General features: G+C 49.8%; 1 long non-coding RNA gene across 3 annotated transcripts; it reads left to right on the forward strand.

The window, feature by feature from the left end:
* Positions 1-27,873, forward strand: LOC120099959 (uncharacterized). 3 transcript variants are annotated; one of them, XR_010061161.1, is made up of 4 exons: positions 1-2,263; positions 10,815-10,934; positions 15,675-15,891; positions 24,920-27,873. It is a non-coding gene; the product is annotated as an uncharacterized LOC120099959 (long non-coding RNA). The 3 variants fall into 3 exon arrangements; XR_005499536.2 differs by lacking the exon at positions 24,920-27,873 and having other exon boundaries at positions 5-2,263; positions 15,675-20,111; XR_010061160.1 differs by lacking the exons at positions 1-2,263; positions 24,920-27,873 and adding an exon at positions 5,726-10,264 and having other exon boundaries at positions 15,675-20,111.
* Positions 27,874-27,989: the final 116 nt, after the last annotated feature.

Below are 27,989 nucleotides of genomic sequence, written 5' to 3' on the forward strand. Positions count from 1 at the left end.
CCACCCTGGTCTACATAGAGAGTGCCTGATTCAATAAAAACCCCCAAACAAAGCCCATAAAACAAACCCATCTGCTCAGTTCTTGAACCTAGAATCTCTGTATAATGTGATGGTTTTTAATCAGGAGTAAACCCCAAAGATAGTAATTTGACCTCACCAAAACATGTGTACCATTGCTCAAAATCTTCCAGTTGTGCTCTGTGGCCCTCAAACATCAATTCAAGTGTCTACCGACCAATGGATGAATGAGTGGCCACCCACACAGTGGGATGTTATTCTGCCTTAAGGAGGAAATGATCTTGAAGGCATGGCATTAAGTGAAAGAAGCCAGACTCAAAAGGACATGCATGGAAGGATTCTACTCACAGGAGGTCCCTGGAATTACCAGACCCACAGAGACAGAAAGCTGGCCTGAGGGTGGGGTGGAGAGTCAGTGTTTCATGGGGACAGAGTTTCAAATAGGAAGATGAAACTTTCTAGAGGTGGGTGATGGGGAAGGCTGTATGACACCATGATCATGTTTCGTGTGACTGAGCTGTCACTGAGATATGAGCAGGGTGAGAAATTAATTTATTCATATGTAGCTCAAGGGTATGCTGCTTGGCCAGCATGCATTGGTGAGGTTCGATCTCTAGTCACTACAATACTCATTTCAAGAGACTCCAGGGCTTGGGACAGCTCAATGTGTAAAGTGCTTGTCACATGCGTGTGAAGACCTGAGTTCAAATCCCCAGGACCCACATAAAGTTGGGTGTGGTAGCCCTTATCTATGGTGCAGTGGCAAACAAGAGCATCTCTTAAACAAGATGGACAATTACCGAGGTTGTCCTCTGACCGCCACACATGCACTGTGGCACATGTGTGGCCCATCCTCACAAACATACATAATGATTTGTACGGAAGAAAGATAAAAAGAGGTCACAGAATGAATGCTCTGGCAGAGAACGGAATTGAATTACCCTTTCTTTTCCTTAACAGTTTTCACGTGTGATCCACATTGCACCAGGGACTGGGCTGGAGGGAAGCCCATGCAGGATCAAGGCTGTCTCAGTCACATGAAGCAGAGAAAGCAGCCTTAACCCTGGCAGCCAGGGTAGGATACTAAACAAACAGAGCCACCAGCCAGGCAGGGCAACAGGAGACAGAAGCAACACATGCACTTAGGGACCCCGTCCTTCATTCTAGCTGTGAGAAGTGGGGGAGCTAACTAAGCCCACGGACAGGCACCTTGGGGTACCCTGGCCTCCTCCCAACTTGGGGTTACCTCTAGGTCAGGAAGACTTGCAGAGCCTAAGGCATGAGGCCAGCCCATGACTATTCTGGTAGGCCCCATCTTACAGGTAGGGGAGTGGCTGTCCACCCTCACCCCATGTCACTCCCTCCTCAAGAAACTCCAAATCAGATGCAAAAATTTCAAAAGACCAGTCCTGACACCCAGGATACTACCCTCAGCTATCCAGCCTCTAGACATTAATAGGCTTGGAGCCCTCCAGGGCAGCCATAACCTAGAGAGTGTGGTGAGGCGGACAGCAATGAGTCCACCCTACAGTCAAGCTCAGTTGCTATTTATTTCTTTTCTTTTAAAGGCCTCAGAACCATTTATTGATTTTCGTATTAAGACGCGTTATCTCCCATTACATAGCAAAGTGGAGAAAACAGAGGTGCAGGCAGCGAGCGGCGGCTACCTGGTCGCCCTGCCAATGAGGCACTGCTCTTAGCTTCCTGGGCCATCTTTCCCCTACATTCTCCAGGCTTAATCACCGCTGCAGACACCTGCTTTGTGGTACAAAGAAAGGTACCTTAGAAACCTTCTCCCAGCCGTCTCTATATCGACTCCTCAGTGAGGAAAAGGAGCAGGAGTGAGGCCTCTGAGAAGGGCAATGATGCCCAGGCCCTGCAAGTCTGGAAGGCGCCTGCCTGTCTCACCGTGAACCTCATCTGATAGCCACAGGAACAGCAAGCATTAATGCTCAGACACCACCTTTGCTGGGTCCTTTATCTGTCCACCATCGGCACAGGGCCACGTGGAACTAAGGCCTGCTGACTCCTTGCACGCATGAGAGGGCTAATTGCTGGGACACAGAATCCAGAGCCCGGTGTGACAGCTGTGTGGTGCAGCTTGCCCTGGCTGCCACTGCCTCAGGGACAGGAAGGGCGGGAGCGAGAAGGGAAGGAAAACGGATGGAGGGATAGATGGGGAATGGATGAGAGGAAAGATGGATGGAGAGATAGATGGAGAGAAGAGGTGGAGGAAGCCAGAGAGGTAAAATAAAGGGAGGAGTGGGAGGATGGAAGGAGGGGGCAATGAAAGGGGAAAGGAAAGGATGAGTGGATGGAGCAATGGGTAGAAAAATTTATGGAGGAAAATGTATAGAAGAAATGATGGATATATGTGGGAAGGGAGGGAGGGGTGAGTAGAAGGATAAAGGCACTGGGATGGAAGAGTGAATAAGGGAGTGGATAAAAGAGGGAGGGAGGGAGAGGGGGGAAGGAAAAGGGAGAGGAAGAGGAGTGGAGGGAAAGAGGAGGAAGGAAAAAAGAAGAGGATGGGGGAGGGAAGGAGGAAAGGATGGATGGATGAGAGGAGGATAGAGGAGAAAGGGAGGAGTGGATAAAGGAATGAATGAAGGGGTTTGGAGGGATGGAGGAAATGATTGAGGAAGAGAGGAAAATGTAAAAGAAGTGATATAGGGAGGGGTGGAAAGAGTAGGTATAGATGGAGGAGGATCAAAAGGGGTGTATAGAGGGGGAGAGCAAAAGGGGTGAATAGAGGGAGGAGAGCAAAACGTGTGGCCAGAGGGATGAAGAATGGGGGAGAAATTGGGGTGGGAGGAAGGGAAAGGAAAGGGGAGAAGGAGGTACTTAGCTGTGCCCTACCCATTAGTATGGAGGTCTCTAAGCTCTTTGAGGTGACGCATAGGCTCTGTGTGTCTAGGGAGAGGCTCAGGGCACACAGAGGATGGGGACTTAGCTTCCCCACTTCTTTGACTGTTGACTTTGTCACCAGCACACGGTGACCTTTTGGAATCAGTGGATGGGATGTCTGCAGCTTTGTACTTATTATTGAAGTAACAGCTTTGTAGCTAGGAAAAAATAATCTGATTATGAAAGTAACCTTTGCTCATCTGAACACAGAAAGCTTAGGAAGCACAGGGAGGAGAAAATGGTCTCTAATATCCTACAGCTAGGACACAGAGCTCAGATGCCCCAGAAAACAAACCAGCAATACCAGTGGACACCCCAGATTCAAGATAGAGGCCATGCTTAGGGCTGAAACGAGGAGATTAGGCCAGGGACATAGCTCCTATGTTCTGATCCTTTTAAGGCAAGGGGTGCCAGGCTGGATGGTGGATGAGTCATGGCTGCTGCCTACAGGCTACAGTTTCTACCCCCTACTGCTGGAGCACACACGGAAGGGCCTTCCTCACAAAGTAGGGATACACTTCATGAATGATCCTTTAGATTTGCGCCATCAACTGCGTCTGAGTTTTAGGAGGCACCAAGTCTCACAGTGGTCAAGGTTTTACATGCACATACACATGTACACACACACACACACACACACACACACACACACACACACACCCCTGATGCTTCTGTGCCCAGCTTTCCATGGGTTCTGGGAATTCACATTCAGGTCCTCATGATCATAAGACAGAAAGGAGAAACTTCTAGAGGGAATGTCAATAAAACTTCAAGCCAGAACTCCAGAAGTCCTCAGCTTCCTTACAGGCAAGCAGGCATCCTTAGCTGACTGTGTGCATTTATGTAAACCACCAGCCTGTGCACCCCCAGGTCCATATAGGTGGTAAAGAATCCCCTACCCAGGCCCCCTCTCTATCCTGCTGGGAATTCTGCCTCCTAGAAGGGTACAGGACCCAGAGAATCAGACATATCCAAGTGTGAGGCTAAGGAGATCCTTTCTGGGACAAGAAAGATATCATTGAGGGTGGCAACCTTTTGAGGGAGTCCCAAAAAGCAGAGCCCAGAATCTGTTGCTTCTGCACAGAAGGGGCTTGGGAACCGTTGCTGTCCACCCTCTTATCTTCCTAGAGAGTGATGGTTGGTACTCTCTCCACTCTGGTCCAAGTGCTGCCAGGCTCTTTGGGGCTAGCACAGGAACCCACAAAGGATCAGTAGAAACCTGGTTCTGCCCCTCAGGCCTATGAGCCAGGCTCAAGTCCAGGGTCCACATGACCCCTTCCCAACGAGCTGGTGTTCCAACCTGTGCAGTAGCTAATCTGGGATCGATCCTGCAGGCAATGGTGAGAACTGGCAAGGTGCCCAGGGTGGGGTGAATGATGGGCACGGCGTAGTCTAGTGGGTGTCAGCCCTAGGCTACACCAAGGTACAGAACACAGTGTTCTCCCCAGGGCACCACAGAGGCACCGTGCTCAGCCTCCTGCCTGGTAGTCTGCTCTGTGTCACTCTGACAGGAGGAAGCAACTGCTCAACTGGGGACAGGCAGAGGCTCAGCTGGGTTGGGAGACAGAGTAATGGACGGTAGTGGTTAAACAGTTCAGGAGCCTGGGAGAGAGACAAATGTCTAGGTAGAATGAGGGTCCAGTGGGCACAGCAGGGGTTCAGAAGAAGGCAAGAATGAAGAACAGGAATGGAGAGACTTAAGGGGTACTCAGAACCAGAATGGGGACAAAGAGTGTGGATAGGTGGGACACTGAAAATAACCCTGTACGAAGACTTAGCTCTTAGTCCTTTGTGCCTTTGCATCTGACCAAGGAGCAACTCGAGTTCGCAGCTCTCAGGCCTCCCGGCAAAAGCAGCGTTTGGGGCAGGCCATGCGGTATCTCTGCTTGATGGGCTCTTTTCCCAGCACTGGCCATTTTGCCTCTTGCTCTCTGTGACATGGCTCTCTTTGCGCAGGGCCTGGAGAGACTCTACATTTTGCCTGTTGGTTGGCTCCCTCACGTGGCCGACTGAGTTATAACATCTGCCCTACAAGTGCCCCCGTGTGGCCAACTGTAACATAACCTTCACTCGATGAGGGTTGTCAGTAAAGAGGCTGTGAGGCTCACTCAATAGGCTGCTGGGTGTTGGGAGGCTGTACCACTGGGGAACTTGGGGCTACTGACATTTGATAGGTTTAGGCAAACGCCAAAGATTCCAAATTTCCAGACTCTAGGGTTCACTCAGGTCTAGAGGTTCCTCTGGGCCCTCAAAGGCCCCGACCTTGTTGGCAAAGAAGTGAGGAGGTAGGGGTGGGGAGGTACATATAGGGTTATATAAGTCAGAACTTCAAAGAATCCATTGGTAATAAACAGCAGGTAGTGGGAGGATTTCTGTCCTTCAGGTCTCTGGAGACAAGCTCCTCCCCCGCCCGCCCCCGCCCCCGCCCCCTACACACAGTTGCCTAGAGAGCAAGCCTCCTCAACAATGCAGTGTTCCTGCCTTGTTGCACGGAGGCAGGCCAGGCAACTCTGTCCACTGTGGTGACTATCCCAGCAGTTCATGTGGTGCAGTAGCCCCAGAGCACCATGTACTTCCCAGCATTTGGGGGACTCTGTCAGCACTCCTGTTTGACTGAAGAGAAGACAGGACAGGAATTCGGGAAGCAGTGGGTGGAGGACCTAGGCTTTAGGTCCAGGCTACCTCTGCCACCTTAGGATAAGGACATTTAAAAAAAAACTTACTCACTTTACATCCCACTCACTGCTCTCCCCCTGGTCACCCCCCTCTCACAATCCTCCCTCTCCCTCTCCCTCTCCCCTCCCCCTCCCCCTTCTCTTTTGATCAGGTGAGGCCCCCTGGTGTCTCTCTCTCTCTCTCTCTCTCTCTCACACACACACACACACACACACACACACACACACGCGCGCGCACACGCACGCACGCATGTACACACACGCACACACATGCACACACATGCATACACACACACACACACACACACACACACACACACACGCACATACACACTCAGGTCTCTGCAGGGCTAGGTGCTTCCTCTCCCACTGAGGCCAAAGCAAGCAGCCCAGCTAGAAGAACATATCCTGCATACATACAACAGTTTTCAGAATAGCTCCTGCTCGAATTGTTCAGGACCTACATGATGACCAAGCTGCACATCTGTTGCATAATGTAGGGGAAAGCCTAGGTCCACCTGGTGTATGTTCTTTGGTTAGTGGTTCAGCCTCTGAGAGCCCCAAGGGTCCAGGTTAGCTGATTTTATTGGTATTCCTGCTGAGTTCCTACCCCCTTAGGGACTGCAATCTAGATAAGAACGTTGTATCTAGGGAGGTAGAGGGGTGTCATTCACACTACCTCTGAGTTCAGTCAGTAGAGCCACATCCTCAGGGCTTCCTGGTCCAGGGGGAGTGGGGCTGAACTGATTTAGTGTTAAGGCCTCGGCTTCAGCCGAGTCTCAGTCTGCTCTGGCAATGAGGCGCTCAGCTCTGACCTAGCGATATAACCCTGTGGTTCACTTGGCCAAGAGTGCTACCATTATCCCATAACACGCGGGAGTTAAGGACATGGCAGGGCAGGATGACCTGGGCTCTAGACCTATGTCCCCAAACTGCAATCAGGAATGTATTAGATACTGGCTTCTCTACCTTGCGTGGCATCCCAGGGCAACAAGATGTAAGCATGGCCGGTCTCTCTAGTTCACCCGTGTCGCCATCTTTCTTGTCTGTGTCTGTTGTCTTCTCTGTCTCTATAACTCCGCCTCTCTTGATTTCTGTCAGTGTGCCTCTGTCTCTCCATCTGTGTCTGTGCCTTTTAGGCCTCTTTCTATCTCTGGCTCAAGCACACAAGAAGAGATGGGGTACAGCCCTGTAGCCACATGGTACCCTGGTCCCAATTGAGGTGACAGAGCCCAGAAAAGGGGGTCTTAAGAGGTACCAGGGAAGTCAGCTACAGTGGGAAACCTAGCTCCATCACGAAGTCCCTGGGGAGCCCATACTGGTCCATAGGACCTCAGAGAGAGGATGAGAGCCCCAGACTAATGCTATGGTTTTCTAGCCAGGGCAGGTATACAGGAGCCAGGCCAAACTTAGGGTCAGGCAGTGGCCTCCAGAAATGAAAATAAAATGCCCAAAAGGAAGGCGTCCTCTGGGGTGTCACGGGAAGTGTATTACAGGGTCTCCAGGATTCCTCTGCAGTTCTAACTTGGGTATGGCAGATGGATGAGGCATGGCCTAGGACAAGGTGTCCCAGACATGTGCACAGGTCAGCACCCTCATATACATTCACTCTCACACATCTCGTACATCACAGCTATGTGTGAAATCCTCACACCAATGCCTCGACTGTGGCAGAAGGCCACAAGTACACACTTGCCGGCTCCACACTGCTTACATGTGTCTATACACAGCAACACCCATGCTTTCACATACGGTTAGACAAAGGGATGCTAACACAGCCTTTCTCTCACACATGGGGAAGGGATTGCTCCTGAGCCCAGAACTGGATGGAGTTGGACAGGGTGCCTCACCCCTGGGTCTGTGCAGTTGGACTCTGCCTCCAAGGATGGCTCCAGTACCTCCCATCGCATACTCCTCTGGGCTCCAACTCCATGCAGCCCTACTCAGAGCTCTTGCTCCTTCCTTTCTCAAGAGAGAGTATGGAAGACAGCAGGGCCTCTGCTGCTCTATGGTGGCTGGCCTCTGAGGACCAACATTCCCTGCTGTGGTAGTCACCCACTCAAGGAGCTGACCTCTGATCTCAGGGACCCAAAAGGCAGTAGATAGGGCATACCTGGAGTGCCTGGAGACTGGATCTGGCCAAAATTTGCATCTGGAAACAGGAGAGCCACCTCCTGAAACTTGCCTAAGCACAGATGCTCCCCATCTGGTGTGTGATGCCCCAGGGCCTTACTCTTTACCATTGGAGATCTTAGGCCACCTGCCCCTTCTTTGACCAGGTCTTTGTATGGAAGGAACCCTCTTGTTAGAGCCTCTGGTTTCCTGGCCCTTGGAAACTGTACCTTCCAGACCCCAGGGACTCTTCACTGAGGTACTGATGCTGACAGGGTCCACCAGACAGGACCTCTAGCTACCAGGCTTTTTCCTACTTGAGCCTTCATGTAATTTTAAGGGTAGCAGGGTCAGCACTGGTCAGCATACCATAAAGTTTTCAGCCACAAATAGACCACCTACTTCCCTTACTACTCCTAGGTTGCTCAGTCAATGTCTGGGAGCCCTGAAGATGTGCCAATGCCCTCCTCATCCCCAACTGCTTTTTCTTTTCCCATTGTGCTCCCTACTGAGCCAAGCAGGCTCTGGGGTCCTCCAAGTGACCCAGGAGTCAGAGAGACCCTTCTCAGCCCTCATTCTGACCCATGACTGTCCCCAGCACCCAATGAGGAACAAAAGTAGGCAGCAAGGTGACTATTTTGTTTATAAAGAGTAAAGAGCGAAACCCCCTAACACTACCCCACCACATTCCACCACCCATTTGCCACTCTCCCCTCCCTGATCCAAGAACCATGAAGGTGGGAACACAGGTGTAGAGGTAAGAGCACACCATCTATGCAAAATACGAGGCCAGGGGGGAGATAAGGGATGAGGTGATAATGAAGGGAGAGGTGCTGACTGTGGCAAGGGGGAGACACTGGACAGCAGCCATGACTCAACTCATTGCTATTGTTGCCTCTGGGAATGAAGCACATGTCCTGCTTGCCCTTGGATGCAGAACAGAAACACACCCCTCTCCTGCTCCTACACCCTGCTTGGGCTGTAGTAACTCACTCGTGTCTTAGTTCTGGGGCAGGGTTTCCATGATCAAGGGGCTACTTTCTGTCATGGACTCTTGTATCCACAGAGAAGGCACTGCCTGCCATGTTCTCTGACAAGGGCAGTAATTCTATGGGACCATGGACCCACCCATAACCTTCACCTAATCTCCAAGGCTCCCTCAGTGATGTCCTCAAGCCTGCTTCCCTTCTGCAGCCTTTAACACCCCACACTGTTCCCATAGAGCAGGTGAAGAAAGCCGGGGCTCACGTGGTTGGAGAAAGAGTCTCAAGTCCAGGCTCTCTGCATCCTGCCCCAGAGTATGCCTACAGTCTCTCTCCCCGCCTCTGGCATAAGCGGTTCCCTCTTTTTAGTCAAGTTGGATGTTCATGCACACATGCTGCACCCCAGCAGAGTCTGGGGAGCACACAAATGCAATACAAATGTGGGTTCCCCAAGATTGGTGCTCCAGAGAGATAAAAATGAAGCATCTGAATGAGTAAGACAGTCCAATGGCCTTGAGTGTTTCGTGTTCAGAGCAGAGCGCTCCTGGAAGCATCTTAGTGATACACCCCTCAGTAGCTGCAGAGTCTATGGACCAGACCCCAAATATCATAGCTGACAAGAATGCTATGGCCTCACTTAATAAAAAGTGAGAGTGAGTGGCTAAAGGACTGAATAGATCAGACACCGGTGCCTAAATAAATCCCATAGATACCTGCAAACATATGAGAACTGGTGGGGAAAGGAAAATAGGGAGGATGGCTGGATAGGTGATGGATGATGGATTATGAATCAATGGTTGATAGATGGGTGGGTGGATGGAAGGTTGGGATGGATGGATGGTGGATAGATGGATGGGTGGATGGATGATAGATTATGAATGGAGGGTTGATGGATGGATGGTAGATGGATGGGTGGGTGGATGATTGGTGGATGGATCGATGATGGGTGATGAATGCATGGTGGATGGGTAAAAGGTTGGGATGGATGGATCACTGAGATGAATGAACAGGAGGAGGATAAATGTTTGGGGATAGAAGGATGAGTAGGTAGGTGAAGTGGAAACTTCTAGTTTCTTTGGAAAGTTAATTATGTCAAATGGTGTTTTGCTGGGGCACACAGGTGAAGGGATATCTTGCTGAAGTAGACACAGGAAAGACTGTTATCCTGAAGCAGACACCGGTGAAAGGATGTTTTGATATAGCGAACACGTGAAAGGACCTGTGATGAAGGATTGTAAATATGACCCCAAAGACAGTAGGAGACAAGCACCGAGCATGGGTTTGGCTTGCTCTGCCTCCCTGTTCTTCACTATTGACACGCATGTATTGGTTTGCCTTACATAGTGTTGTTGAGCCCAACTTGTGGTAATGCTACCATTGAGAGAAACTTGCCCGAAAACTGCTTGGGAGTTCCTGCAGCGGCTTGCCACTTCAGAGACCTTGCCTCAGGCCCACAAGCATTCGTGCCTAGTGTCTGTGTGCTGCTGAGTTGTATCTGGTGTTTGCTACGGGACTGAACTGCTGCCAAAAAAAGACCAAGCTTGCACCCAAAGAACTATTGCTGAACAGGTCCACTTCCCCCGATCCTAATAACTTTTCTCTTCTACTACCTCTGCTGGGTGATGGGCTAGAAGAGAGGTTGGACCCTTATTAAAAGTAGGTTACAGGGGTTGGGGATTTAGCTCAGTAGTAGAGCACTTGCCTAGGAAGCGCAAGGCCCTGGGTTCGGTCCCCAGCTCTGAAAAAAAGAACCAAAAAAAAAAAAAAAGTAGGTTACAAAAGAATTATGCCTACAGGTAAGTGAGTAGATGGATTGGTGAGTGGATGGGTGGATGAATGGAGGGCGAGAGGGCTCAATAGGTGGATAGTGGATAGATAGGTGAATAAATAGATTGGGATACGTGGATGGGCTGATAGATGGGTGAGAGAATTGGTGGCTTAATGGATGGATGGGTAGTGAATGGATGGGAGGATGGATGGATGAGGGATAGATGAGTGGAAATATAGAGGAATGGTGGATTCAAAGGTGAGTGGACGGATAGATTGGTGGGTGGAGGAGCAAACAGTAGGAGACAGATGTCTTCACAATGTACCCATAAGGCTGTGGCTCTACTTCCAGATGCTGGGAGTCCTCTACTTGTCCATGTCCCCAACTCCTGGGCCTGGCTGAACAGTTGTCATTCTAGGAAATTTCCCTGGAATGGAAGACTCTCTTACCCCTGCTGCTGGTCACTTTGAGGTAGGAAAATCTTCCCATAAGCCTGGTCCACACCTTTGCCTAGTACCTGGTCTCTACTGTTCCCATATCCCACTGTCACAGATAAGGGGGTTTGGGGTGTAGGAGATGAGAGATGCTGGTAAGGCTTCTAGGGGGAGGACATCCAGGGACACGGATGGAGACCTCACCCACAGCCCTCTGTGTGAAACCCCATCTTTTTGAGAGGGAAGCAGTCAGCTTTGATAGCATAAGCAGCTTAGACATAGGCTAAAGTGGAGGTGAAGTACGCATAAGAAGCATGGAGTGACTGCCTGCATGGGTCTATGTCCAGGATCACCTGGAAATGACACATGGTTGGGGTCCTGCATAAAGTTCTGAGCCTCAGGTACTTGCTCATGGCCCTCTGTGTACACGTGTTAGCAGAGGAGGGAGCTCTTGTGTGCAAGCTCCAATACTTATGGACCAAGTACCTCTGATGTAGACTTTAAGAGTGGCCAGAACTGGAATCATTCCCACCCATCAGCAATGGGAACCTGTTAGAGCCTGAGAAGCGAGAGGGGGGAGACTGGCTAGAAGAGCGCCCAATCAACTTCATGGAACCACAGAACCAGAGGCTCAATCCACTCCAGGCCCATGGAGTAGAGGGATCAAAGAATTCCAGGGACCCGGATGTGAGGGTTTTCTACAGAGTCTAGAGGGCACTGCTCTAGGTCCACAGTGCTGGGGGACATCATTCTGCCTGGGACAGTTCCCACGCCATTAGCATAGGAGGTCATGGAACCTATTGTCAGTCTAGTCCTGTCTCTTAAGGCTCTTCTGTGATCCTGTCCACTCCCCAGAGGACATCAGAGCACGTGGCCAGAAAGTGAAATCACCTCCAGGTCCTTACACCTGAATCTAGGTCTCTACCGCTCTGTGGGCAGTGGGCTGGTAGGGCCATCCTGACCCGGAAGCCCTGAACCATAAAGACGCCGCCTGCTTCTTTTTATTCTGTAATTTTATAGCAAAAAGAAGAGATAAGTCAGGTTTGACTGGCAATAATTTTATTGGCATAAGCTTTTATCCCTCTCTGTTCAGGGGAACAGAGAGTTTATGGCCATCTCCCCATCTCAGCCAGAGCGGGTGGGGTGACAGGCTGCAGCCTGATTAGGGGCTCTCTTGGGCCTGATTTCCCACACCCTTGAGGGGCTGGGGAATGAAGCAGTCTGAGATGGAGACAGCCTCTTGTTTCCCATGTTTCTCCCTCCCTTTCCTTGGCCTGGACGGCTCCACTTGCAGAGGCTCTAAGCCCTGCATTCCTGCATGCTGCTTTCTTTGCCTCAAAGCCTGGTATCAGTGAGTCAGTGAAACTCCTGGCAGCTCCCCCATGATAGGTACTAACCTGATATACTGCAGTATCAGGAACAGTCCCACTGTGCCCTCTAGCCACCCTCCCACCAAGTGACATCACCAACACTCATAGGCTCTGCCTAACATGGAGAAAGATATCAAGGATTTTGGGTGGTGGGGGGGAGGGGGCTGCCCACAGCTCACAACCCCAGATTACCCAGTATATTCTAGGGTGGACGTCAGTTCTTGTCGGCTGTGAATGAACCAAAGGCTAGTACCAGCTTCAAAGGGCCGAGAAAGCCGCACGGCCACACCTGAAGAGTCGGGGACATTAAAGGGCCCCACCCCAAGTGGCGGGTAGCCCAGACAAGCAAGGGGATGCCCAGAACTCTGACCCAGAGGGAGTGGCCAGGGTGGGCCCAGGGGGCCAACCCCACCCACGAGGCCCATAGAGGCCCCCACAGAGCCAACCCCACCCATGAGGCCAATAGAGGCCCCCATAGTGCCTGAGTCTCTGGCCTGAGGCTGCACCCTTGGGGTTCTTGGGAACTTCTGGAGATGGGTTCTATCTGCCTCTTGAATGAGGGCCTTGTTCCCTATGGGAACACTGAAGTTAAGGGCATAATATAGTGGGGGCCTCCTAGGGCCAGGTCAACCTTACTTCGAGGTCACCAGTTAAGATTAGGGTTGAGTCAATCTGAGATCCCTGGAGAAGACTATTGCCATCTGGCACATCTTCCATAGGCCTCTTCCTTGGGGGATTCTCAGTGCCCACAAGACCCTGGGGTACAGCAGCAGCAGCAGATATAGTCTGAGCCACAGAGGACCTCTTAGCTTTACTTCCACCAGGACAAGGCTCTAAGGTGAATACATCAAAGACCAGCTGCCGTAACTGGCCTCTTCTGATTAGCGCGAAATGGGGCTCCCAAGGTATGAGGCCCAGGTACCCTTCCCCACAACAGCACAGAAGCTCCCTATGAAGCACCTTAGGGGAACCCCTTGATAGGGCTCTACTGTGGACCAGACCAGGGGCTGACCTGTTATGGAGTTCCCTTCTTTCCACATCTGTAGGCAGGGTCCTTCTCATTTAACTCTAGAGTTTGAGGTCAGGGGCTAATGATACCCACAGGGTCAAACGGAGAAGGTTTAGGAGGTGTTCCATACCCACCTACCCAATGGAAACTCCTGCTTCAGCTCTACTTTAGCGCAGGAGGTCCATCCCCTCCAAGCTCATTCCTGGTCTGTCTGAGGGAATAGCCAGCCACTAGGATATCCTCTAGCTTCAGGCCTTCCAAGATGATTTTATGCAATGGCTAGGCCTGAGGGTCCCCGGTCCAGATGTGAGACCTTCCTATAAGTATGAAAGCAGATTACCCTCCTGCTCCACCAGGAACAAGGCTGGGTTGGAAGTTGTAGCCAGGAGCAGGAACCCTCTGGCTGCCTGCTTTCTGTTTTTCCAGGGCAGAGAGTGAGGAATCACTAATTGGCGTCTAGGGCGGTACTGCACCTGAACCAATTGTCCTCGGGGAAAGTGATTCAAGGAAAAGCTCACACCCTTCGAAGAGCTGCTCTGCCTGCTGCCTCAGCTCCCAACCTCCCACATCCCAACAGCTTCTCCTACCTACCAGCCTCCATTTCCTAGCCTCCCTTCCAGCTCTCAGACTCTTCTCCTAGTACCCATACATCAAGCCCCTCAAGCTCCCAGCCCCCCAAGACTTTCAGCCTCTCAGCCTCCCCACCCTAAGGAATACTCTCCTTGGGATGAGACACCAGTTGTCTCCCTGCACAGGGAGGAGTAGTGCAAAGACCCTGAGGCAGCAGTTAAAGTGTGTTCGTGGCTGACAGGGTAGGAAGAATGGCCGAGAAACAGGTAAAAGGGGAAGCCTCTAGACTTCAGGGGAAGAGACCCACGCTTACTCCAGCCTGGTTCTCGTCCACACAGAAAATAAGGTGGGAGACACCAGGGCCTCAGATCCCATTAATAGTTCTCTCAGCAGTATTTGCAGTCTCTACTCATGTAGATTATGGACCCCGGCATGCCTTGCAGTCAGGCAGCCGGCCTGAAGAAGCACACGGTATTCTCTTAGGAACCTATACAGCCTCAAAAATAGCAGACTGACTAAGCCATAGCCTGGAACCCAGGAAGGTCTGGGGGACAGTGGAATTCTGGGAGGAGATGCTTGGAAATAATAAGATGGTAGGTGGTCCAACCCAGAGGGTACAGGCACCCATAAGCTTCACTACTTCCCAAGCCCATTGGGAAAGCCCAAGTTCCACCATTCCCAAGCACCCCTGTGGTGGCCTAGTTCTGCCAGCAAGGCCTTTCCTTCAGGAATCTGGTTGCTAAGCAGAAACTGGGGTCACCCCCACCTCTACCTACCAAGGACGCTGGGAGCATTGGCTCACATTCCAGAAATAACCCATCCTGGGATGCCCCATGGGTGATGTGAAGGCTACCAGTGGCTGCATGTCTCTGCTTGTCCACAGACGGAGGCAGTGGGGACCCTCCTGACCTCACCTCTTCCCAGTGGAGGTCAGCAGTTGCCCACAGACAGAGAAGTAAGAAGTACGGAGAGTACTGAGAAGTTAAGGGGATGGGGAGACCACCTAGAGGTTATAAGCAGCCCGAGGCAGGGCCAAGGCCAGAAGAGTAGCTACAGTGAAATGAAGGAACAGCAGAGCTTAGAGACCTGAAGGAATGGGGACGGGCTGGAGAGAAATTGGCAGAGCATTACCAGGGCACAGAAGTGGCTGGGATGAGGACAGGGAATGCTGAAACAAGGTAGGAGCAGAGGCTGCTTGGATGCGCCCAAGTACAAGGCTTTACTGGCTTCCAGAGGGAGGACAGCAGGCAAGGCTGGACATTTGAGCTGGGGCCCATGTGGCTATGGGACTGGGGAGGGCTAGCAGACCTGGAGCAGCTGCCAGCTGCTGAAGCACCAAGATTCTCCTGTCAGAGCAAAGGCAGAAGCGGGAGATAGGTTCCATTCAGGAAATGAGGTGATGGGGGACCCTTTGGCTCCAAGAATAAGCCCTTCACTACACAGCTCTTGTAGCTAGTGAGGTCTGAGGCCTGGCCAGGGTTTAGTGTGAGCACACCCTTACCATGGAAGACAGGGAGGAGTTAGGGTGACAGACTCTTTCTCTCTGTCCCTAGAACTCCAGGTTCTTTCCTGTATCTCCCATATAAGTATCGTTCCCCTCAAAGGCCAACCTCTGATGCCAGGAATGAGGCAGCCTCCGGATTGACTTCCACTCACCTCAGGGACCAGACGTTCTGCTGTAGGCATAACGTTTTTGCAACCAACTTGTAATAAGTGTTCAGCCTCTCCTCTATCCCACCCCCCAGCAAAGGTTATTAGGATACAGGGGAAGTAAAACTGTTAAGCAATCGTCTCCGGGAGAACAGAGCTTGATCTTCTTTGTCAACAGATTAGTCCCGTAGCAAACACAAGATGCAATTCAGTAGCCGCAGACCGGTCCTTCAGGCAATCAGACCACAGGCATGAACCAACGGCTACAGTTCAGTTCTTTCGGCAAGCAGACACCAGACAGCTGTAGTTCAATCTTGAAGAAACCCCCAGGCTCACCAGCTGGCCGAAGGCAAGGCCGCAGAAGCTGCCACAGGAACCTCACAAGCAGTTCTTGAGTAAGTTGCTCTCAACATCAGAGTTATCACAAGCTGAGCTCAACAACAACGCTCTGGAAGGCCAACCAGGGGAATAGTGAGGTAGAGCGAACCAAACCAGCGCTCAGCACTCATCTCCCACTGTTTGGTGGGTCATATTTATACTCCTTCCTCCCAGGCCCGTCCACGTGCTTGCTTTAGCAACACATCCTTTCACCTGTGCCTGCTTCAGGAAAACATTCTTTCACGTAATTGCTTTAGCAAGATATCCTTTCACCTGTGCGCCACGGCAAAACACCATTGACATAACTTCCCAAAGAAACCAGAAGTCTCCACTTCATTTCACCCCTTCCCAAGACCACACTGACTAGGTCAAGCCTATGATTGGAGTCCAGGCCTACCTCTCAGTGTCCCCAGGTAACGAGGAAGACCCTGTGCCTCCATTCTATCTCATCTCTAAGACCTCAGGTCAGAGTTGGCATGGGATGGGGGTGAGGTTCCAAGTGACAAAACATCCCCAGGACCAAAAGATTACAGGCAGGGGGCGGGACACTGAACTCGGCCCCAGATGGAGTCTTCTACAACCCTTAGCATCTAGAGACCTGCCTGGACAGCTGACATCAGCAGTTCTCCTGGGGAGCAGTTGCTACCGCTGAAGCTAAGAGGCTACATTCTGCTCCCCAGTTTCTGCAAGCATACCGTATCCACCTAGCCCACCCCTTTCCAGCAGCAGCCTTCGACGTCAGCTGCTGGGACACCTTGCTGTGGGAACTTTCCACATTTGCTGTCCACCCAGCTCCAAGGACCCCACCAACATCCACATGTTGAAAGCAGCAGAATTTACTGCTCCCCTTTAGCCAGTAGGATGCGGAGAAACAATGACATCATCTCTGAGTTTAGGAATATAAAAGGACTGTAGCTGTCCCCTACTTTCATTCACAGCCCAGCACTGCGGCCAGCCCTGCCCACATGGGCTGATCTGGGAGGAAAATTTCTGGTTCATCTGTCTTCTCAGGCCCACTGCTCTGCATTTGCCCAGAGCCCAAAAGCAATTTGTCACATCCAGGCCCTCAAGAGCTGCCAGGTACTAAGTTTGCCTGAGGGACCTCCACATGGGTTGGGCCAGCCTATGTACCTATCGGAGTAGCCACCCACTCACAGGGCCACCCAATATTCTGCTCCACCTGACCTATGACTTCGGTGCACGGCTGAGAGCTCAAAAATTCCCAGGACTGCAGGATGAGGCACAGGCACCTGCAAACCTGGTGCTAGGACCAGGGTGCATATCCAAGAGGCTTCATGAAGGCACCCCTTGTTAGGTGCAGCTCCAGTGCTTCCCCCAAGGACTCATTCTAAACAAACTCAGCCTGTAGGGTGGCCATGGAGTACCCTGTTCCCTGCCCACTCCCGGGGCTACTTCTCCAGTCCAGCCATGCTCCAGGCAGGTCAGGTGAATGGGCGTGAGTAGACAGCTCCCTAGCTTGGGACACACACGCCTCATATTTTCTGTACCTAGAAATGACCGATGTTGTCCATCTTTGGCGAGCAGGCCACTGGGGAGGAAGGCCCAGCTAAGCAAGGGCAGTTTGTGGCCCAGCAGCTGGTCTGGCCCCTGCACCTGTCTCTGTTTGCACAAATCCTGTCTCTAATAGACTTAATCATGGAGCTTTGATGCCTGTGCCAGGGCCCTACAAGTCCTTGGGCCTCCCAACAAACAGGCCATTGTCTGTGACCCAGTGGTAGGCCTGCCTGTTAATGGTTAAACCGGGGAAGACAGCCCTCTCTGAGGCCAGGACGAGGAGCCAGAAAAGGCCTAGGCATAGCAGCACCCATCTCTCAGAGTGTTGCTGTCCTGTGCTGGGACTCCCATGGATAGTCGCATGGACATAGGACTTTTCTGTGTTCTAAAAACAGGGGATACTGATCCCTGCCTGGTACCCCTGTGCCCCAAAGCAGGTTGCTAGCCTGTATGGACCTGGGGCAGTGGAAGATGCTCTAACCTTAGAGACCCAGCTACTTGCTGTGCTACCCTAACCCGAAGGACAGCAGCAGAGGTAGCTTTGTGGTTTAGAGCTGCTCTTCCAGAGGAACTGCATTTCTTGCACCTACATGGCAGCTCATGGCAACTACAGTTCCAGGATATCTGGCACCCTCTTCCAGTCTCCACGGGAAGTAGGCATGCCTGTGGTGTGCATGTAACAGGATCATTCTGGATGTGCAGTCACAGGAAGAGAAAACAGGGACTCAGAGAGGCCGCTACACCTGCTGCACTGCTCAAAACAGCGTTATATGGAAGAGAAAAGCTCCCGAATAATGGGGGTCAGAACCACATCATGAAATATTACTTGGCTCAGCAAAAGAAAGCGTTCCGTGAGCCGTGGTGGTGACTGAGTCAGGAGAGTTGCCACAGCTTTGAGGCCCAGCCTGGGCTACATAGTGAGACTATTACTCAAAAATCAAAAACACAGAAAGACTAAAGCTATGACGTATACTACAATGGGGCTGAGCCTCTGATTTGTGGCTAGGTGAAAACAGACAGATACAAAAGGCCGCACACTGTCAATGGCACTTAATGCCCCAGAGGCAAGTCCCCAGAGGCAAGAAAAAGAACAGGAATCACCAGGAGGCTGAAGGGCAGGTGGATCCTTCTGGGATAAGGATGTTCTGGAAGCAGATAGCTATGCTCCCTATATACACTAACTGCCTGCCATGGGTCATGCACTTTTAAAAAGAGCCAATCTTATGTGGTAAGAATTGCCCTTACTGTCAAACACCAATGACCCACTTAGATAGATGGGGACGCTGTGGGTAGAGACTGTGGCACAGATCCCAAATTGTGCCTGTCTGTGACTTTGGCTGTAACTGGCTGCCTACCTCAGTCAAGAGTTCCTGAACACTGGCTGCTTTGCTTACCAATGGCCTCTAGGGTACACACACACACACACACACACACACACACACAGAGAGAGAGAGAGAGACAGAGAGAGAGACAGAGAGAGAGACAGAGAGAGAGACAGAGACACACACACACACACAGAGAGAGAGAGAGAGAGAGAGAGAGAGAGGGGGGGGGGATTAGAGAAGATTCCCACATGTTGGCTTCCTAGGTCAAGCAATGACATTGAGGGTCCACACACACTAGCTGGCTAGTCCGACAATAGAATATTAAGGGTCCCTATTTTTCCTGAAGCTCAACAGTAGCACCTTAGGTGCCACACATGAACCAAGCCACTCTCCTTCACCCTAACATTCTGAGATCATGAAGTTACCCCTGCATCCCTGCCACTTCGTCATGGTGCCAAGCAACCAACCATCCATCCAATATTTCTAGAGTGGCCCCTGCCAAGGCCTGGTGACTGGCCCAACCATTGCAACCATTTCACAATGGATCTCCACACCCCCACCCCTTTCTTCTCTCCTCCAACTTTCCCTTCCTGGGTCCCTGAGAAGATGCAGCCTCATCTACTACACAGAGCTCCTGACCAGAACTTCTTATGATGGGCCCAGCTGTGCTCCCTCTGAATCCCCAGGGCCCTGACCCCAAAGGCTAGTTCCCCAATTGTGGACCCTACTTGATCTTCCCCTACTGGATATCCAGAGCTTGGGGCGACACTGTGGATTTCCAACAGGTCCCCCCACTACCCCTGTAGGCTTGCCGCCAGCTGCTCCCTGGAGATATGGTCCAAATTCACCATGAAGAGAGCCATGAGCATGGGCTTTGGACTTCTTCCATCCTCCTATAAGTTCAAGTCCAAGTGACTGCAGCAAACACTCATGTCCATGTACACCTCCTCCATACTTCGGGACCCTATCAGCCTTGAGTAAAGACAGAAAAATCTAGCTAGGCCTATCTTCTGGATTTGAAGGGTTATATCCAAGTCCAGCCCCACTGTCTCAGAAGAGTCTAGCACTGATCAGCCACAGGATTTTTGCACAGGTTACACCCCAGTCTGAGTTAGTCCTATCTGACCCTTGCTTACATAGCTCCTCCCTCACCACTCCTTAGGAAAGCCTTCTTCAGATGTCCCAGCCAGACTGCAATGTACTTCACACCAATCCTTCACACTCAAATGTCACACACCACTCCACAACAGGCAGAAAGGGGCTGGGGCCTTAGATTAGTTTGAGGCTATAGGCTCTGTATCGGATGCCCTCTTGGGTCACAAGCCACCTAGGGACCCTACTCACCCCTGGCCCACGTCTGGGTCTCAGCCACATAACAAGTACCCAGCAAATATCAGTGGAGCAGAGGGTAGCAATGGACAAGCAGCTATGTGAGTAGCCTCTGAAGGGGAACATGTTGAGTTTAGAAAATGCTCAGGATGTAGCCCGCTGGTATCCTATTCACAGGTAAAACCCCAAGCCAGGCAGAGAAGGGAGAAAGCCAACAGAGGCCACCCTGGGCCAGAAAACAGCACAGTGACCCCTTTTCATAAGCCCTTGAGTGGGCAGTTCAAAGCAGGATGGGGTCTGTTGAAGTGGCCAGTGTGGGCAGCAAGGTTCCCCGGGATCTTGAGCTGTGTCTCTTGCCCATTTCTTTGCTACAACCTTCTGCCACTTCTTAACAAGCAGAGACTTGGACATAGCTTCTAAGTGCTTGCCATAGATTGTCACTCACTGTGACCACAGGGAGACAGGGTAGACATTGCCTAACCCCGGGGACAGGATTTCAGTGCCAGTCGCATACAGCCGCGCATAGGTACACATGGCCACCCAGAGACAAATAGAGTCACACACAAGTATGCATTGCCTCATGCGGCCACACGCAGGCATGCACGAGCATGGAGACACGTGCCCAGCCCTCTTAGCCACACGCAGGCTCTCATCCCCACAGCCACACCCACAGATCCTGCAACACCTAGCCACTCCTGCAGTGGGTACCCGCAGGCAGTGACAACCCCACAGCCGCCCAGGCGTACGTCCTCAGCCGTGTCCACCCAGGCCTGCAGGTTCAGACAGACACCACCCCAGGCAGCAAGTGTGCCTAGAGCCTGCCAGACTAGGAGACTGTGGGTGTGAGGATGCCCCACCCGAACCTACCTGCCCTGGCCAGGGAGGCGGAGCCCTGCTGAGCCACTGTCCTACTTCACAACTTAGGAGGGGAGATCCAGAAGAGCTGAGGAGTAAAGCCAAGGGCCTCAGAGGCTCCTCCTAGAGTACTGGCCTTGGAACCTCAAGGAAACTCAGGTTCTAGGGGTACATGGTGCTGGGAGCCTCAAGAGCTGCCTTGGTGGCTACCACTGGCACCCTAGCCATTCCAGGTGTCCAGCAATCAGCTCTGAGGCTGGCTGCTAACTTCCCATGCTGCCCTTTGTGACAACTTGTTCTAGTCAAATAAGAGGCCATGCCGGCCCAGGTACAATGGCCAGCCTGTCCCCTGCAAGCAGGACCACATGTGGGATAGTGTATGTCCTAGTCTGTATGCCTGGTCCACCTGACATATCCTCCTTTTCTTATACGTGCCCCCCTCTCCTGAGGTCACTGGTCCCTACCAACAAAACCCATAACTAGAATCTCCATTTCAGGCCCTACTTTGGAGGTGGGTGACTAGCGCTCCGAATGGGGGATTTGGGGGCAGACCTCTGCAGGTGACACCTTGCAGTTGCTGCTCTGCCTTACAGTGATGGGAGTGGGGGGGTGTCTCTGCACTGGAACGCAAGGGCAGACGGGTAGAGGGGTAGGCTGCATGTGCTGAGGTGGCTGAGGACTCACAGAAGGAAGATGCAATAGACACACAGGATTGAGAATCACACTTGGGCTCCGCACGGTGGCTCAGTTTCTCAACCTTAGCACTCAGGAGGCTGAGGCAGGAGGATCCTTGTGTCCTTCCCCACTCCTGAAAGGGGAAAGCTTTGGAAATAGTTTTGAAGGTATGGCCCAGGGCCACAGTATACTGAAACACTATAACTTAACCAAAAGACAGGAAGGGGCCTGGAGTCTCCGGAAGATGACTACAGAATCCAAAATAGGGTGAGCAAGGCAAAAAGGTTTACTTCTGTGGCTGCTGGGAACCAAACTCAGTTTCTCTGCAAAAACTGCTGGGCCATCTCTCCAGCCCATCCCACTGTGTTTCCATGACTGATACAAAGGGGTCTCCCACCTCACTGGTGCCACTTGAGCACACACTTTGATCTCAGAGAAAATGCTGACTGGGGAGAAGATTTTTGTGAGATGGTGTCTTTTCAGATTAAAGATGGTCTTTGTCCGTTTAACCTTTGATAGAAAGGACAGTATAATTCACTGACATTCCCTCGCTGCCCCCCCCCCACGACATTTATATCTTCTTCAAAGTCAACTCATGTTACTTGACTTTCTTATCCTCAGGACCTCTTCAGTAACATATGATAAGATGTCAGGTAGTTTTGGCCATTACTGCTGTTCCAGTGGTTCCCTACAGGCTCAGAGAGTTGGCAGTGCTCTCTGGGGAGGTTGTGCAGCCCTGCTGGAGGGAGTCTGTCCAGCAGGGGAGGCTTTGAATGTTTAGCCATGCCCTACTTCCAGTTTTCTCCTTCTCCTTTCCCCCTCCCCCTCCCCCTCCCCCTCTCCCTCCCCCTCTCCCTCCCCCTCCCCTCCCCCTCCCCTCCCCCTCCCCCTCCCCTCCCCCTCCCCTTCTCCCTCTCCCTCTCCCTCCCCCTCTCCCTCCCCCTCTCCCTCCCCCTCCCCCTCCCCTTCTCCCTCTCCCTCTCCCTCTCCCTCTCCCGCTCCTGCTCCCTGCTTTGTGTTTCTGGCTGGGATGTGCTGTCTCTACATCCTGCTCCTACTGTGCCATTCTTCCACACAACATTCCACAGGACAGACACCTCCCACTCTGGAACCATAAGCACAAATAAACTTCTCTAAGTTGCCTTGTTCCTGGTGTCTTATCATCATAATAGGAAAGTAACTAAGGTCGAAGAAGTAACGACTGAGGTCATTACTCCTTCCCTCTTTCTAAACCATTGTTCCATAAGATTAGACAAAAAGGATCATGTATTCCAAAATATTTTTAGCTAGATCATTCAAAAATAGCACCAGACAGGGCTTTTGTAATGGTGTCATCATGTTGTTAGGAATGAAAGTTCAACACTGGCCACCTGTCATCACACAAAGCGTCCACTTTTTCTGCTAACAGTGTGTTTAGGGCTCATCTCTGCTCCCGTTGGGCTGCTGACATTCGGCTGCTCTGTCTCACCCTTGACAAGTTTCCCTAGTGTAGTTCATAGATCAGTGTCCCTAGTGTAATTCACAACCTTCATTGGTTGTAGTGCACATAAATCACCAGGGTGGCACTGATTCAAATCCCACTGTTCTTGGTTTCTGGCCTTATACTCATCAGGAACTCCTCTGGGCATGCCAACAGAATCATTAAGGGCAAATGACTCTCCTGCAGTCATCAGCTCCCTTTTCCTAGGAGACAGCTGGGTTCAACTTGGGCTAGATTGGCAATGTGCAGTAATGAAGGGGATGGCCAACTGGACCAAAGCACAGGTCTCATTGACTGGTTCAGCACAATTACAGCCACACCTGCCCTGGAATGCTCAGGTTAGAACAGGGAATCTTCTTAAAGGCACAGAGGCCCTGGCATCCAGACACATTTCCCAAGAATTCTAACCCTCCTCTGACCTTTCTCATTAGGAGATATCTGAGTCATTGATCTATTGCTGTGAAGAGACACCATGACCACAGCAACTCTTATAAAGGACAGCATTTCGTTGGGGCTGGCTTACAGTGTGAGAGGTTTAGTCCATTATCATCATGGTGGGGAGCATGGTGGCATGCAGACAGACATGGTGCTGGAGCAGTAGCTGAGAGTTTCCTGTCCGAATCTACAGGCAGCAGGAAGAGAGCAATGCTGGACCTGGAGAGAAGTCACGTGATTTAGAGGATCCTTGCCTTAGTTCCTCGGTGGCTAGGGACAGCAGGAACAAGGATATGCAACATGGATTCCTCCAGACCATCTTCTCCTGGAAGAGGAAGATCATAGAAGCACAGTTCTAGGGTCACTGTGGTAGCTTCAAGCAGAATGAGCCCATTCCAACTGCTACACAAGTAGAACAGTTGCTCTTAGATAATGCACAGAGAGAATATCTGTTTCATTCAGTCATGCATTCATCTCTCTGCACACAATTTCAACTTCTAATCTCTTTAAAATCTTTACTTTCTACATCGTTTGATCTTCTTGAAGTCTCTAATCTTTAAACTCTTCACAGATAAGATTAGACATCAGACTGAACAGTTAATGGAGAAATGGTTTTATTTACATCAGTTACAAAGCTTCCCGTTGTCCTTCCTCATAATAATCAGACAAAAGCAAGTCCTTTCCTTTCTTTTGGGGGTGGAGGGTGGAAATGGGGAAAGAACTCATCATGTAACTCCAGCTGTCCTGAAACTTGCTATGAAGACCAGCTGGCCTTGACAGAACTGTGGGAGTTCTATTCATTTGCCAGCAAATTTCATGATATCATTTTTTTAACAGCTAAGTAATACTCCATTGTCTAAATGAACCACTTTTTTTTTTCATTCATTCTTTGGTTGAGAGACATCTAAGTTGTTTCCAGTTTCTGGCTATTATGAATAAAGCTACTATGAACATAGTTGAGCAGGGGTCCTTAGGGTAGGATGGAGTGTCCTTTGGAGGTCTTAAGGTAGATCAATTCCCAATTTTCTAAGAAACTGCCGTACTGATTTATAAATTGACAGTCCTTTTCTTATACCACCCAGGACTACCTGCCTAGGGAATGTCACTGCCCACAAGAAGCTGGGCCTCCCACATCAGTCATTAACCATGAAAATGCTTCCCCAGTCTTGCCTACTAGATAATCTGATGGAAGCATTCTCAACTGAGGTTCTCTCTTCCCAGATCCCAACCCTTGCTTATGTCAAGTTGACAAGAAACAAAACAAAATAGTCTCCTTGGGATAAGACAGTGCATCTCCTCAATACTGTTGTCAGTGTCCTTCTCTATCGGGATGTAGTGTGTCCAGCTTCTTTCAGCCGTCTGAACCATTGTTTCAGTAATTAACAGCACTCAAACGTGTCTCCCAGGCTGACTCCATTTGCTCTTTCCTAGCATTTGGGCCCCAGCTGTAATGGATGAGCTGGAGATTCATGTGAGGAGATCCAGATAAGAAAGCCTTATAACCCACAAGAAAGAAAAGTAGAAGGAAACCCGGTACGCAATTTCTGAGAAGCTGATCTTTAATCTCCACAGTGGGAAAGGTTATCCATCAGCCTCCCCACTGCTCATCAATCTGTATAGCATTTCATAAAGGGACAGTCCTGAGTCCTCTGGAGGGCTATATGGATTCTAAATAAAGTTATAGACAAGTACTTGGTCTACCTGTCCATCTGTGGATCAACTGCCTATCTGTCTGTCTATCACCTATCTACCTATCCATCATCTATCTCTCTCTAATCTATCAATCTATCAATCATCTGTAATCTATCATCTATCTATCCATCTCTAATATCTGTCATGTACATCTCTCGGTCATGTATCTATAATTTATCTGTTAATCCATCCTCTGACATTGTCTATCTGACTATCTGTCATCTATCCATTTTCCATCCATCTATAAGTTTATCATCCTCTTTCTATCTTTCATTGGTCTATCTCTTTTCAGTTCTGTTTCTCTGGAGACTGCTAACTAATACATATGTGTGCAGAGCAATGGAAAACATTGGCTGAAACACAGCAAAGAAGCACCAGTATTTAGTCCTTTCCAGTCTTAGCAAAGAAATAAAAAGAGCATACACCTCAGACCATATTCAATAATTGAACTTAAGGTGAATTAGCCATACAATATAAACCTAAAACTAGGAGAATTATAGAAGATGTGGGAGAAAAATCTTTTGATCAAGAACCAAAAGGAAATTACAGAAAGAGCACAATGCATAAAAATAAGTTAACTAAACATTATAAAATCTAAAAGCTCCCACTATTCCAAATCAAATGAGAATAAAACCATAGAGCTGGAGAGAAGGCTCAGCAGTTAAGAGCAGTGACTGCTCCTGTAGACACCAGAGTTCAGTTCCCAGCACCCACATGACAACTATCACTGAATCCAATTCCAGAGGATCCAACACCCTCTCTGGACTCCTGGACACCTGAACTCATATGCACATACCTACACATAGGCACACATATAGATAATTGAAAGATAATAAAAATAAACATATTTTTAAAAGTTAATCCCAGTGTCCACTATAAGTTCTAACTGATCACACTAAGATATTTACTGTAAAGAGAAATGAAATCATGCATTTTACAGTAAATGGATGGAACTAACACAGATCATATTGAATAAGGTAACCCCAGACTGTGAAAGAAAGACAAATGCTGCATGCTCCCTCTGAGCTCCAAATCTTCAGATGTAGGAACATAGCCTGAAGTAGCCACAGGAACCAGGAAAGTAAAATGAACCCATTGTCATGATGGAGGGTTTGGGGAGCAATAGAGAGGGGAATAGCAGGGTACAGTGATTTGATCAGAGAAATGGGAAAGAGAGGAGTCTTCCTGGAAGATAAAGAGAACAAATACAGAAGAAGGAAGGTAAAAATGAATAACAGGGTATAGGTGATTTGATGGGGAAATGGGAAAAGGGAAGGCTCTCTAGGGAAGACAGAGGGAGGCAAATACAAAGAAGAAACACAAGTCAAAATAACAATAAGGATGTCTGGAAAAGTCACAGGGAATCACACTATTAGCTATTTACCTAAGAAAACCTATAATACACATAATTCCATGTACAAATACACATACATATTTTCAGTGAACTTTACCCATGGTGGCTTATGGTGCTAGAAAGCCAAAGCCTCCAAGAGCCAAAGACCATCAAACAAAAACCCAATACCAGAAATGAGAAGCCCTCTTTTGAGTTGTTGACCAGGACTGTCAAAGAGACTCTCAAAACATACAGCCTATTGCTTTTGCCCTTGGTTACCTGCCAGAGGTAGAAGATAAGTCTCTATTACTGAAAACACCATGCACTTCAGAAACAGAGCCCAGAGACCTCTAAGCTGGTCTCAGTGCCCCTCTCTATGCAAGTTCCCCAAAGGCATAGGCAACCAAAAGTTCTATGATGCAGAGGAAACACATCAACGACCAGCAACATGCAACAATCTTAAGGGTGCACATGCCTTGGCAGTAACCAATAACTCTCTAACTGGACTTTCTCAATCTGGTACTGGAAACCTAGATAATTACTCTGCTAGTGAAGTCACAGTTATTGGAGAAGACTCTACCACCTCTATTGTACTAGACCAATATAATCCTTAAGAAAATCTATAAACATTTGTTCTTATATCCACAGAGAAGTAGTCTTCACCCTTCATCAAAGAAACTTCTCTTTGTGAAAGACAGTGATCACTGCAGAAAACTACAATCAATCAAAATGCAAGGTTGTGGACTCTATAATCCCAATGGATACACCTGCAAAACACACCCAAACCTAAGGTTCAGGGAACATTGCAGAAGAGGAGGCAAAAGATTGTAAGAGCCAGGGGGCCAAGGAATTTGCTGTGAGATTGTGTCACCTAGGAACATTAGAAACAGCACCCATAAAGCCTCACCAACATGACGGTCCAGCATGAGTTAAGCAAGGATGACACCAATGGACATATCAAACTAGATAGGGGAATTTGCATAAGTCTTCAACCCTACACAAAGAACTGTAGGACACTAAGAACTATAGGAAACTATGTGTTGACATAGCCCTGGCTGTCCTGGAACTCAATATGTAGACAAGGCTGGTATCACACTCATTGAGATCTGCCTGCCTCGGCCGACTGAGTGCTGAGATTAATCTCCAGTTCATTTTAATCATGAAACCTTTAAGCCCATTAATAGTAGACCCAGTTTCTTAAGAAAAACATATATTTATGCTTTACAGGTCAAGTGAAACCTATGGGTATCAGAAAAAAAAAAGGTTAACCACAGTACGCTCTAACTGATCACATTAGGATATTTACTCAAGAAAAGTGAGCACAGTTGTCCCCACAAAGACTGTGCACATGAAGGCTCATGGCCCACAGCTCTCTGGAGTCAACCAACATGACCTGTAAGATGACGAACAAAAGCATTCATTATACAACTCAGCGAAAGGGAATGAGCTTGCAAAAGTTCAGCTACACTAAGGAAG

This window comes from Rattus norvegicus, chromosome 1 (assembly GCF_036323735.1).
Source record: "Rattus norvegicus strain BN/NHsdMcwi chromosome 1, GRCr8, whole genome shotgun sequence".
NCBI classification, from domain to species: Eukaryota; Metazoa; Chordata; class Mammalia; order Rodentia; family Muridae; genus Rattus; species Rattus norvegicus.